We start from the raw sequence: 13,190 nt of genomic DNA, 5'->3' as shown, positions 1-13,190 counted from the left end.
AGGAGTGTTAAGGGCCAGTGCAGGGTATGAGAAGATTTTCTATATAAGATTTTCAATCATAGTTTTGAGCCTTTCCTTTGTTTCTTGCCTCATGTGACATTGGGTAAATTTGGGTAAACATTCTATAAAATATATCTGAATTTTGGTAGGTTCTACTCAAATTATTTATGTCTGTCAGTGGAACTTATAGCCCATGGAGTATCACAAACAGTGACAAGATCTTTATCAGGGTCATGCATCAAACATGATAGAGGAGGCAAAGTTGTATCCAGAGAAGACACTTGACTATGAATAAAGGAGTCTTCTGGGACCTCAAGAAATAGTCCCTCTGGAGTGGATTTAATATTACAATTCCACAGCAGAGAAAGTCTCTTTTTGTTAAGTTGCCAGGAGTGTAATCACGGAGCAGGAAGAAACCTTTGTCAGTCAGATGCCCAAGGGTTACAGTTAAAGACTGGGAAATGGGGAAGATCTGTGACCACCTGGTGTTATGTTTACTCTGAGAAGGAGGTTGAGGAAAGGCAGCAGGGTTGAACGCAGAAGGAATAGCATCCCTATCTACCAGGAGCAATGAGGCGGACCGTCTATACTTACAGTTATCCACCTTGCGTGTTTAAGGGTATGGCAGGATATTGGGTGCTTTGATTTTGATGATTTTTCTGTCTCGGCTTTTCTTCTATAAAATGGGACAATCATTACTCCAATGTCCCTGCTGTTTACAGTGTCTATGGTGTCCTCATCAGCAGGTGGTTGGTTGGGAACTGGGCCAGCTAGCTGTTGGGTCCTAGGGGTNTGTTGGGTCCTAAGGGCATACGTCTATTCTGGGTTCTGTTGTGTTTGTTCTGAAGTCCTTCCCACATGCTCGGCCAGGTGCTGGAGTTCAGGTAAAGGGCTGCTTCCTATTCTATTTTCTGTTTTTGAATTAAGTCTCCAATTTCAGTTTAACTCCACTGACAAAATGAGGCGAAAGGCTCATCCTTACACGTTGGCACCTTCTTTAAGTCTCAAATGTTGATGCGGTGTGTCTTCTAGTCTGTCCTTAAAATTTCTTGTACTTTTATCTTTTCTCTGTTTGCATTATACAGTTTCAGTCCAATAGATTTTTACTGAAAATGTTTCAGGCATGGCTTTTAGGAGGATTTGCCCTAACTTATAGGCTTTTCCTTGACCTTCTGGTTTGTTGTGGAAAGAGGGATTTTTGTGGGTCTCTTTCCAGGTTAATCCAATCAGCTTTTGACATCCAGGGTTTAGCATCTGAGGTTCTGATCAATATGTGTACACATTTGTATTGGTCAAATAACTGTATTAGTCTTCTTTAGGAAAACAGAACCAATAGTGTTGTGTCTGTGTGTGTGTGTGTGTAAAGAAATTTATCTTAAGGGATTGGTTCATACGATAATGGAGGCTGGCAAGTCCCAAAACCTGCAGGGTGGGCCAGCAGGCTGGAGAGCCAAGGAAGAACTAATGTTGCACTTCAAGGCCATCTTCTGTAGCAGTCCCTCTTGCTGGGAGGGGGTAGATTTTGTGTTCTATTCAGGCCTTCAACTGATTGTGTGAGGCTCATTATGGGGAGCAATCAGCAATCTGCTTTATTTAATGTCCACCAATTTAAATGTTAAGCTCACCCATAAACACCTTCATAGACACATCCAGAGTAATGTTTAACCACATATGTGGGCAACTCAGGCCACTCAGGTTGACAAAATCACAGTAACCCTGGGTCATATATACCCAAAAGAATCCTAAATTCTTCATTGAATAACTAGCCTTGCCTGGATTTATGGAAATCCTTAATTTTAGCTCTTAATTCAGCCTGGGTCCAAAGTTTAAACTCTGCAGCTGTCTGCATACCTGGCTTACAAGAAGGATGGATCTTTAGAGGCAACAGGCATCCTGAGGTCTTAGGAGAGTTGTCAAGAAAAAGTAGGGTTCGGGGCGCCTTGATGGCTCAGTCTTTAAGTGTCTGCCTTCGGCTAAGGGTGTGATCCTGGTGTTCTGGAATCGAGTCCCATGNACATCAGGCTCCTCCACTGGGAGCCTGCTTCTTCCTCTCCCACTCCCCCTGCTTGTGTTCCCTCTCTCACTGGCTGTCTCTCTCTCTGTCAAATAAACAAATAAAATCTGTAAAAAANTATTCCTGCTGGTCTGGTACCTATCCAGCTCAACTCAGGGGACCGGCTGAAAAAGGTGTCCCCTACTCCTCCGCCATCTTAACCTCTCCCTTGATGATTTTTCTTTGTCTCGGCTTTTCTTTTNAAAAAAAAAGTAGGGAGTCTGGGCAAAGGAAGTGGAGGGACTAGCAGTAGAAGTACAGAGGGACAGATCAGAAGGATGGGAGGTAGAGAGGGAATTGGATATAGGGAAGCAACTAGAGGATAAGGAGAGGAGGATTTACTAGGGAAATGAGTCTAGCTTGTTGTCACTTAGGTTTGTCAGATTGTGCATTAGCTTTGGCCAAAGATTCTCTCAGTGAAGCAAGTTTTGAATCAGAATTTCATTTGGTGGCTTTTGCATACCAATTCANTGGGTTCTGTTGTGTTTGTTCTGAAGTCCTTCCCACATGCTCGGCCAGGTGCTGGAGTTCAGGTAAAGGGCTGCTTCCTATTCTATTTTCTGTTTTTGAATTAAGTCTCCAATTTCAGTTTAACTCCACTGACAAAATGAGGTGAAAGGCTCATCCTTACACGTCGGCACCTTCTTTAAGTCTCAAATGTTGATGCGGTGTGTCTTCTAGTCTGTCCTTAAAATTTCTTGTACTTTTTATCTTTTCTCTGTTTGCATTATACAGTTTCAGTANAAAACATGCTGCCCACTGTCCTGAGAAACATCATCTCCTTTCTTTCCCAAGGGATAGTGACCAAAGCACCTTAGCCCAGACACAGACCCCAAGCATGAATGGATATAAAGCTCACTGTGGTGCCACCCACACTGGCCCTACGGCTTCAATCATGGTGCCCCCACGTTCTCCAAGCCTAGCCTGTCCCAACGCAGACCTGCTCAAATACACTTCTTCATAATCCCTGTCCTGGTACATTTCCTCAATCTTCTCCCCCCACTCCCACCCTCTCATCCCCCAAAAGAAGCATTTTCTTTCTTCACTGAACTCTCAAAATCTTATTGGGCTACAGATCATGCACACACATGTCTATCTTCCCCAGACAGTGATAGGCCTTGAGGACAGGGTATGTCTCTAAATTGTTGTCTTCTCTCAACTACAGTCTCAATCCCAGAACCTTAATATAGTAAGCATTCAATGAACTGCCAGCTCACATCTCTAGCAGGTAATGTTCACTACCCTAAAACCCAGCCACCCGCTCCTAAGTGTGTATCCATGAGAAATGAGGGCCTTTGTTTGTCAAAAGCCATGGACGAGAATTTCTGCAAAAGTTGTAGTTGTAAGCACTACAAACAGGAACCAACTCAAATGTCCATCTACAGGGGAATGGACAAATACATTATGGGATATTTACACAATGGAATACTGTCCAGCAATAAAAAGGAATAAACCACTCTACACACTGCAACATGATGAATCTCACTGATACTCGTAGAGCAAACTAAGTTGTACACTAGAGAGAACATATTGTATTATTCTATTTACATGAAGATCAAAGCCAGAAAACCTACACCATGGTGAGAAACATCAGAACAGCATTCACCTTGAGGGAAGTAGGTGGTGTAGGCTGGGACAGGGCATGAGGAATTCTCTTAAGGTCTGCAAACATTCTACATCTTGAGCTGGATGGTGGTCTCATGGGGGTACAACACTCAAGTTCTGCACACTTCATGTTTGTCATGCCCCATGGTGTGCTGGAAAATGCTTAACAACCAGCTGTCTGGGCAGAAAACCTCTGCTCTGCAGTATTTGACAAATTCTGTGGTATAAATATTCCCAACTAAAGCCACTTTCAAGCTCCCAATGGGTTGCTCACAAACAGAGTTAGGAAGACTGGTAGATACAACAGATGTAAATACCCTCAAGAGCACAGATATCATGAAATGTAGTAAAACAAATAGGAAGTGACAAGTTTGAGTGTTTATTATCATTGTTTTGAATATAAAATTTAATTGTAAATTTTATATAATTTAATTTTTAATAATGGCTGTGTTAGCAACTAGTCCCAAGATTCCTGAAAATTTAACAATCAAGCCTCAGAAGCTGATTCAAGCTGGCTCTAGCATCCAGCGGTTATTTTTCAATTAAATTATTTACAAAAGCAAAACAAAACAAGAACTCTCGAACTGAAAGAACAAAGGGAAAACCAGAGATAAAGAAGCTAGCAGGCAGTTAGCTCTTGCAAGGGAAGGGGGAACATACAATGAAGTGAGTAAGAGGCAGGAATGAGAGCCAGAGACTTGTTTTAATTTTTTTAAGTAGGCTCCACACCCAGTGTGGGACTTGAACTCATGGCCCTGAGATCAAGAGTCATGTGCTCTACCAACTGAGCCAGCTGGGCACCCCCAGAAACCTGGTTTGAATTCCAGGTTGTCTTCTTTCATCTGGTCGAACTTGAATTGCAGCTTGACATCTCTGAGCCTCGGCCTCACCATCCAGGCAGCAGGAGTAACATGCCTTGTCACAGAGCCACTTGGTGAAGCCAGATGAGGTCACTTCCGTCAGTTATGTAACCCCAGCTGACCCCTGTGTGCCACATACAGATTGGCTATTCACTTGACCAATTTTTTGTAGCAACTAAGATGACAGGGATCATGCATCTAGAGCAGCAATCAGCTCAGACTTTTAAAAATGTGCAGCAGTCAAATATTCCCTTTGCTGTCCCGAAATTTTAACCCAGGATTTTGAGATCCAAATATCATCTTTCAGACAGGCTGTGAACTGTCTTGAAACAACATAAAAGCCCTCTGTAAGACACATGCCAATGTTTGCATGAAGAGCACCGAAGATCCGCATTCCTCAAGGTGCTGGTGCTGCAGAGTGATGTCTGTTGCTGTTGGCAGTGGCCGCGGTGCTAGATGGCCAAAACAGGCCTGGCTGTGCACTGAGCAGGGGAGGACATAGCACAGCCAGCATGGATGACCCTAACCATGAGGGTGCTGAACCCAAGTCACTGACACTGCAAGGCCAGCCATGGGCCAGCGCCCAAGTGTCATTGTCCTTTAATGAAGCGCGCTGATTTCCCTGAGTCGCCACGTGGCTGTTCCCTCTTGCCTGCACCTGCCCACGCTGCCCCATCATCTCTCAGCTCTCAGATGTGGTGAAGATAATGCTGCCTACTTTCTACTGCTCATCTTCCTGAGAGAGACCTTCCTAGCTGCAAAATGGCAATTTGATGACTGTATCTAATGGAGAGAAGTAGCCATCACAGCTGGAAGAGGACAGGTCAGTGGGAGGGTTCTGGGCATTTCAGGCAGAATTCTACCCAGCTCTGCTGCCAGATCATGTCACAATGACATTCAGGCCAGAGGGCTGGGATGCTGTGAAACTTGGGGATGTTCCTGTCCTGGAAAGGAAAGACCCCTGATAATACAGCTTTGGCTGTATGTGGAAGCAAGTGCCCTTTATTCATATTAACACACTAAAAATTAAAGACTCATGACAGCAAGATAAAGCCCTCATGTACTCTGTACTGGCCATCCTCATACAGTGAACCTCCAAAGGCAGGCAGCCTGCTGCTCAGAAAGGCAGCAGATAAGCAGGCAAACAGCACATTTAGGCACCATCAAGAGAGATAATTGGACATTTGCTTAATGGCTTCAATTTCTATTTCTGGCTCATGGATGCTTTTTCTATTTTTTTTTTCCTCAGCAGAGAAACCAACAAGGGCTCTCCCTGAGTGACAGTAGGGCAGGCACATGATGACATTCCCACACCAACACCAGCCAACTGGAAGCAGCTGCCTGGAGCACCTGGGAAAGATTCTGAGGCAGGCTGTGTGGCAAGAGGAAATAGAGTGATAAAGTAGCAATCCTCTCGCTGCGAGTTGGGTGAGGTGCCTGCATGAGGGTGTCTGCTAGCCTGAGTCCAAAGAGCAAGATCAGTGCTCTTTATCCTGGAATTTAAAGGCCTCCACAACTGCGGCCTCATTCAACCCTCAGACACCCTCTCACAGTGTGGCCCCACTGGCTGCCCCTCTCAGACTTTAAGGAGCACGTGAGATTACTGCAAAAGTGAAGATGGTGGGACATGTCCACGACAAGCTTAGTCGGAATGTCTGGACAGTGTGGCCCAGACACCTATGTGGGAACAAACAAACATGGATCATCTGAATTTGACCACCACTGGGCATCCCACTACAATGCAAGCATCATGACGGACTTTGCTTTGCTCAATGCTGTCTCTGTAGCAAGCAATTGATTTCTGTTGAGTATTTCTGAAAGGCATCTCTCCAGATGAGAATTCTCTAGTTTTTACTATGAAGTGTTTGCTATCAGGTTAGAGCTATCAATTATGTTACACCCATCTTTCCACCCCCACCCACTCCTGCTCAGGGCAGACATCACTAATCAATCACAGCATTCATTGAACCAACCACCCAAACAACATTCCAGGCCACCACAGAAAACCTGAGAGAGATATTTTCCAACCAGGATGCAATGATTTTCCAGGTCCCTTCCTGTTCCAAAACCACTGGAAGTTTGAATGAGGCTCTCAATGGACCCAGCCAGAAGGAGACACTACTAAGTGAGAACCCTCACACAACTCTGATGTGTGAAGTACCTGGGGCTTCACCATGAAAACGATGCCTCTTGGTCTTTGCAGCAGAATGCAGACAGTGAAGTGCATGGATTCAGATAAAAGCATGTGACCCCAGAGAGCCACTCCACCTGACTTGGGCAGTGTCCCCTGTATAGATAGGTTTACATCATGGAGAATCTTTGACCAAGAGTTCAAGGCAAGTGAACACAAATGCTGATCACAGATGTTTGCCCAACATCACTTGACAGCTCTGGACTGTAATATGCTGGGGATACTGTGGTGAGCATGACAGAAAGCTTGTGGCCTACAGAGGAATAAACAAAAGCGTTAACTGATTCCCTGAGATGCAATGACCTAAGTGGGAAGCCTGCAAAGAGGTGATCAGTCAGCACACCAGCCATCAAACTTCAAAGGTCATTTACTATTTGCTTCCTTAGACTCTTAACTTTATTTGTAATAATAACTTGCATGAGGAGGAAAAGACTCTACTTTTGGGTAAGATTGGTTCTCGCTTCAACCTGCCCTGTGAAAACTGGGCTTATATTGCCTTCTCCCACCTGTTTCCTCTTCAGAAAATAAGAGTGAGAATGTCTGTCTCCTGGGGAACTGAGGAAATCCATGCACATAACTAGTGGAAAACATTATAAAATGCACTATCCTTCACAAAAGACTGAGGTTGCTTAAAACTAATGATGTATCAACAAGACAGTAAAGCAGAACTAGAATATAGAAAATCAAGATTTGAGGAAGAAAGTCAGAAACACAAATGGGCATTAAGAGGTCAAGCAGGAAACCTGCTGAGGTAGCAGTGCCTGGTCTTCATCTTCCTGTGTCCCTGGCACTGGGGAGAGGACATGATATCACAAAAGTGTACATCAAATGAAGGCCATCTAAATATGAAGAAGAGAGAGATTTTGACAACATCCAGACCAGGAAAGGTCATTCTCCTTCCAAAGGAAAGTGATTTCATAGATCTCATGAAGGGTAGCTTTGCCTCCACAAGTGTCTGCATTTGCATAGCACCCTACAGTGGCAAATGGGAGTGGGAATATCTAGAATTCTGCAGATAGCTGCAGAAGACTCAGTGTTTTACAGTCTGCACCAGGAACAGTGGTGGAAAGGGGATTCTTGGTTTGTCAGAACCGACCCAGGGCAGCAACCAGTCCCAAGTGATCACCCATGATGCTATAAGGGATCAGATTTTCATGGCAGCCATTGGAGCAAATTCTGTTTCAGAATTGCTTAAAAGAAGAGGAATGAAGTCTGAGTCAAGCAGAATGTGAAGGGATGATGTGAAGGGATGGGCCTTGTGCAGGGGTGGAAGGCAAGAGGCAGAGATAATCATCAGGGCTCCTGTGTCCTGGCTGTGCTTTCTCCCCAGTCCCTCCTCCTGCTGGATACAATCTTCCAGATATTGACTGTGTTTCTGGAACTGTGAGGGTGAGTAGTTGGTAAACAATCCCTAACTCCTACATGTAGAGTCAGTTACCATAGAGTCTTCTGGTGGAGGCTGCACCCATTGGACTAACCCTTCTGATTTTCTGGGCTTCTAGGGTGTCCCTGATTCACATGTGATCTAAACATATGGGACACTGTTCAAATAACTAGCCTGTTCTCCCCCAAAATGTCAAGGTGATAAAAGACAAAGACTGAGAAACTGCTCTAGAGAAAAGGAGACAGCAATATGACAAGGGAACAAAACACACCCCTTGTGCTTGGATCTAGATGGAGAGAAAGACTGATAATCCAAGACATTGACATTCACTAGACAGTATTATTATTTTTTTAAATTTTCCATTGAGGGGTGCCTGGGTGGCACAGTCGTTAAGCGGCTGCCTTCAGCTCAGGGCGTGATCCTGGTGTTCTGGGATCGAGTCCCACATCGGGCTCCTCTGCTGGGAGCCTGCTTCTTCCTCTCCCACTCCCCCTGCTGTGTTCCCTCTCTCACTGGCTGTATCTCTCTGTCAAATAAATAAATAAAATCTTTAAAAAAATTTTTTCCATTGATCTATGCATCTATTTTGTGCCAGTAAACCCATGCATATATGGTGAATTAATCCATGGCAAAGGAGGCAAGAATATACAAGGAGGAAAAAGTCTCCTTAACAAATGTTGCTGGAAAAACTGGACAGTTACATATAAAAGAATGAAACTGGACCACTTTCTTACACCAGACACAAAATAACTTCAAAATGGATTAAAGACCTAAATGTGAGACAGGAAACCATAAAATCCCTACAAGAAAACATAGGCAGTAATTTCTTTAACATTGGCAGTAGAAACATTTTTCTAGATGTGTCTCCTCAGGCAAGGGAAACAAAAACAAAATTAAACTATGGGGACTACACCAAAAGAAAAGGCTTTTGCAGAGAAGGAAACCATCAACAAAACAAGCAAAGGCACCTACTGAATGGGAGAAGATATTTGCAAATGATACATTCAATATAAGAGGTTAAAATCTAAAAATTATTTAAAAGCCTATACAACTCAACACCAAAAAAAACCCAAATAATCCAATTAAAAATGGGCAGAAGAAAAAAAATGGACAGAGGATACTAATAGACATTTTTCCAAAGAATACCAAGTGTTGGCAAGGATGCGAAGAAAGGGGAACACTCTTACACTCTTGGTGGGAATGCAAACTAGTGCAGCCACTGCAGAAAACAGTATGGAGTTTCTTCAAAAAAATAAAAATTAAAATTAGAATTGCTGTACTACTGGGTAATTTCTCAAAGAAAACAAAAACTCTAATTTGAAAACAAAATGCACCTCTATGTTTATTGTAGCATCATTACAATAGCCAAGATATGTAAGCAACCCATGTACCCACTGACAAATGAATGTGTAAAGAGGATGTGGTATATAAAAATACTATGGAATATTATTCAGCCATAAAGAGGATGAGCTCTTGCCATTTGCAATACATGCAGCAACCTACAGGCTATAATGCTGAGTAAAATAAGTCAGTCAGAGAAGGAAAAATAGCACATGATTTCACTCATACGTGGAATATAAGAAACAAAACAAAGAAAAAAAGAGATGAATAATAAAACAGACTCTTAAATACAGAGAACAAATTGGTGGCTGCCAAAGGGGTGATGGGAGGAAGATGGATAAAATACAGGGAATTTTTTTTCTTCATTTCAATTTTTGTTTTTCCTTCAGCTACAATGCCTTAGTGCTTTCTCTTTGTTCTTCCTCACTTTGTTCACTGAAATCTTGGCTGGCATTTCTATCAATAGAACTTCCAGTGATTGCCACATTCATTGCATAGTCATGGGCTTATCAGCACTGCATGACTGCACCTGGTTATTGCTGCAGTTCTTCTTGCATTTGCTGTACTGGAAGAAGTCAGTGGTGGTGCCACCAGCCTTGGTTATCTGGTGCTGATGGGTAACCTCCTAGATCATGGCATTCCCCAATTCCCTCAGCTCATCACAGGCCATTTCCTCTGCCGTCATCTTGGCAATGAGCCCAGCAGAGATGGTCCCACTGAGCACATTCCTCCTCAGGCTGGGGTTCCTGGGTCCTTGAGGTTTCTGATTCAGCTGTGTACCAAGTTCCAGTACTTCATGTCCATGCTTTTGAGCTCCTCATAGATATTATCTTCGATTACTGAAGCCATCTTATCTCAGTGACTCTATAGTCCTTGTAACCATCATTGGCCTTTGAGGCTGCTGAGAGCATCTCCATACACTTGTCCCATACAGAGTTCCCTGTGAGATAGCAGGGCGCCAGGAGGAAGATGGAGGGGGCAAAGGGGGTTGAGGGGCTACTGGGTGTTTTGGGAGTCTCTGCTTTTGATTTGCTGCTGTTTGATCTTTCTATCAATGGTCTTTTTGGAAAGAAGATGGCTGGAGACTTGGAGTCCACAGAGTGTCTCCTGTCTTTGGACTCTTAACCTTAATTTTGGCTTGGTGGAGAAAGGCCTGCCTCTGGCTTCCAGTCAGAACAGTCAGACCTTTTTCCTTTTCTTTCCTCTACTCGTTCTCCTTTGGGGGGCCCAGGTGAGTTCAAAAGCTGCCGAGGACTTTGGTTTTTGATGAGGACTTTGGCCAAGCACACCACCTTTTTGTCTGAGCAGCCCTTGCAGACCCCATTAATGGCAACTCCAATCCTGGTTGTCTGGAGTAGCCAGATGGACATCTGACAGCTGTTCAGCTTCTTCAGATGTTCTTCTGGCCCCTTCTATGTTCTTCCTGGCCGCATCGTCTCCAGCTTTCTGGCAATCCTCAGCAGCTCCTCTTCCTGGCCCATGTTAGTACACAACACCCGGTGAGGTGAGTCAAAACAAAGGGAATTAAGAGTACACTTATCTTGATGAGCACTGAGTAATGTATAGAATTGTTGAATCGTTATGTTGTATACCTGATACTAATAAAACACTGTATATTAATTATACTTCAACAAATTTTTTTATTACCGATTTTTTATAATTATACTGTCTTTTCTCTTGCTCTTGGGATCATATACGGAAATGTTTAGGGGTAAAGGGCACAGTGATTCCAACTTTCTCTCAAGTGTATCAGAAAAAAATAACATTAGATATTCACAAAGAAAATGGTGTGGCAAATGTCAACAATTGGTAAATGAGGGTAAACGGTTTTTTATGAGTTCATTATCCTAAACTTGCAACTTTTCTGTAAGTCTGAAATTATGTCAAGATTAAAATCTACAAAAGAAAAAAGACTTGGGCTGTCCAGATCTGGCAAGACCTTACCAGGACCAGAGAATCACCTGCAGCTGTGTGCCCTCTGGGGTTGCCAGGTCCACGAAATGGAGGCACGAGGCACTGCACCCTCTATCCCACGGCTGCCTTACCTCTGATGAAACGTTGTTCCTTGGCTAATTAAATAAGGAATTCAATCTAACACTTCTGTGTGAGTGTGAGAATGTGTGAGAGAGTGTGTGTGAAATGTGTAGGTTGCGTGTTCTCGTTCCCACAACTCATCACTCATCTCAAATACAGTGGAAATAGACCCTGTGAGGTGTTGTAACCCATGGACTTCCCTGAAACAGAGCCATAAAAGGGCCACAGTGAACACTTCAAATATATACAATTATATTTTTCAATTATTGTTTAATAAGTTGGGGGGAAATGAAAAAATAAAAATAAAAGGGCCACAGTGAAGACACTTCCCTTACCTGCCCCACACTCACAGTTCCAGTATCTCCATGTTCAGGGATTGGTCAAGTTCACATCAGGATCATATTAACTAGATCTGCTTGATGCTTTTGTTCGCATGTCCATTAATAATTGATTTTTTAGTGGTTTATTCCATTGTGTGGGTTGAGTACTTCCAACTAGTCCTCAATGTTGTCTTCACAAAGAAATGTGTCAAAACAACACTGAGCCAGACTACCCCCGTCCAGACCCAGTCTCAGGAACTGGTCCTAGCTTGTGGAATCCCTGGGTCTAGAGCTGGGTACCTACTGCCATAGCTGCTACAGGCTGTAGCAATGGCTTCTGTCCCTTCCTTGCCTGGGAACACAAAAGGGCAGCATCCCACCTCCACCCACAACTTGTCCTTCCACATTCACCCCAGGATTTCCCAGTTGTTGATGAAGCATTAGGGCATCTGATTCATACAAGGCTCTTTGAAAGTTTGGAATGAAAATACATAGGAGGGTCAGGGCTGGGCAGGGGGACTTTGACCCATGGATGATGGGAAGCACAGGTACATTCCTCTCCTGTCCCTCTCCAGAGTCAACAGTGCAGAAGCACAGAGAATTCTTACGGCCTCTCTGAACATGCCATGCACACCTGGAAATCAGCTGGCATACCTCCTATTCACTCCCCCCACTTTCCTGCTTCCCCCGAACCCCTCCCTTCCTAAGAATCGCACTCACAATAAAAGGTGAGTACACTTACTCTGTATATCTCTGGCTCTGTTTTCTGGGGAGCCCAAGCTAGGCTAAATTCCACAGAGAGCTGAGTAGAAGCAATATCAGAACTGCGAGGATGAATTCACACCAAAGTTCCCCATCATGGGACAGAAGAAATGAGCAATAGTACCTCTAAGCACTTCTGCCTGGGTGTGGGAAGTGCACTTCCCTTATAGCGGACAGCAGAGACTGTGACTGCCCAGCAATCATGTCCCTGGCTGCCTGCATTCTTTGATGTTATAAAAACGACAGGAGCTACACAGATGCAAGTGCCATTATAAGGATAACCCATGAGCCTCCAGTCTTCCAAAACCTGTGGCTTCCTGCCATGAATTCTGGCCCATGCAAATTCAGGGCTCAGCAAAGAAGCCATCCAAAACCCCTGGTTGAAGGTGACAGGTTTAAATTGGTTTTTATGAAAAGGAATTTAGATCAGTCACTTGAATGTTAAATCATAAAATTAGAGAGAACTCAGGTTATTTTTATCATAACTTGGGAGCTGAATATTTTGACATATTAATCAGTTCTCCAAAATGGCACTTACATCAAAATTTTGGTTGCTTTTGATGAAACTCTGGCCCTGTTTTTACAGTACAATCTCAGGTGAGCTGGGTGAGACAAGGATGCCACTGGTGACTTACGTCTC

The 13,190-nt window shown here is 43.7% G+C and overlaps 1 pseudogene; it reads right to left on the bottom strand.

Annotated features, from left to right (window-relative positions):
- Window positions 1-9,893: 9,893 nt before the first annotated feature.
- On the bottom strand, window positions 9,894-10,915 carry LOC100476862 (annotated as a pseudogene).
- Window positions 10,916-13,190: the final 2,275 nt, after the last annotated feature.

Source organism: Ailuropoda melanoleuca, chromosome 6 (assembly GCF_002007445.2).
Source record: "Ailuropoda melanoleuca isolate Jingjing chromosome 6, ASM200744v2, whole genome shotgun sequence".
Lineage (NCBI taxonomy): Eukaryota > Metazoa > Chordata > Mammalia > Carnivora > Ursidae > Ailuropoda > Ailuropoda melanoleuca.
The sequence above is the reverse complement of the archived record's forward strand: the minus strand, read 5'-3'. Positions and strand labels throughout refer to the sequence as shown.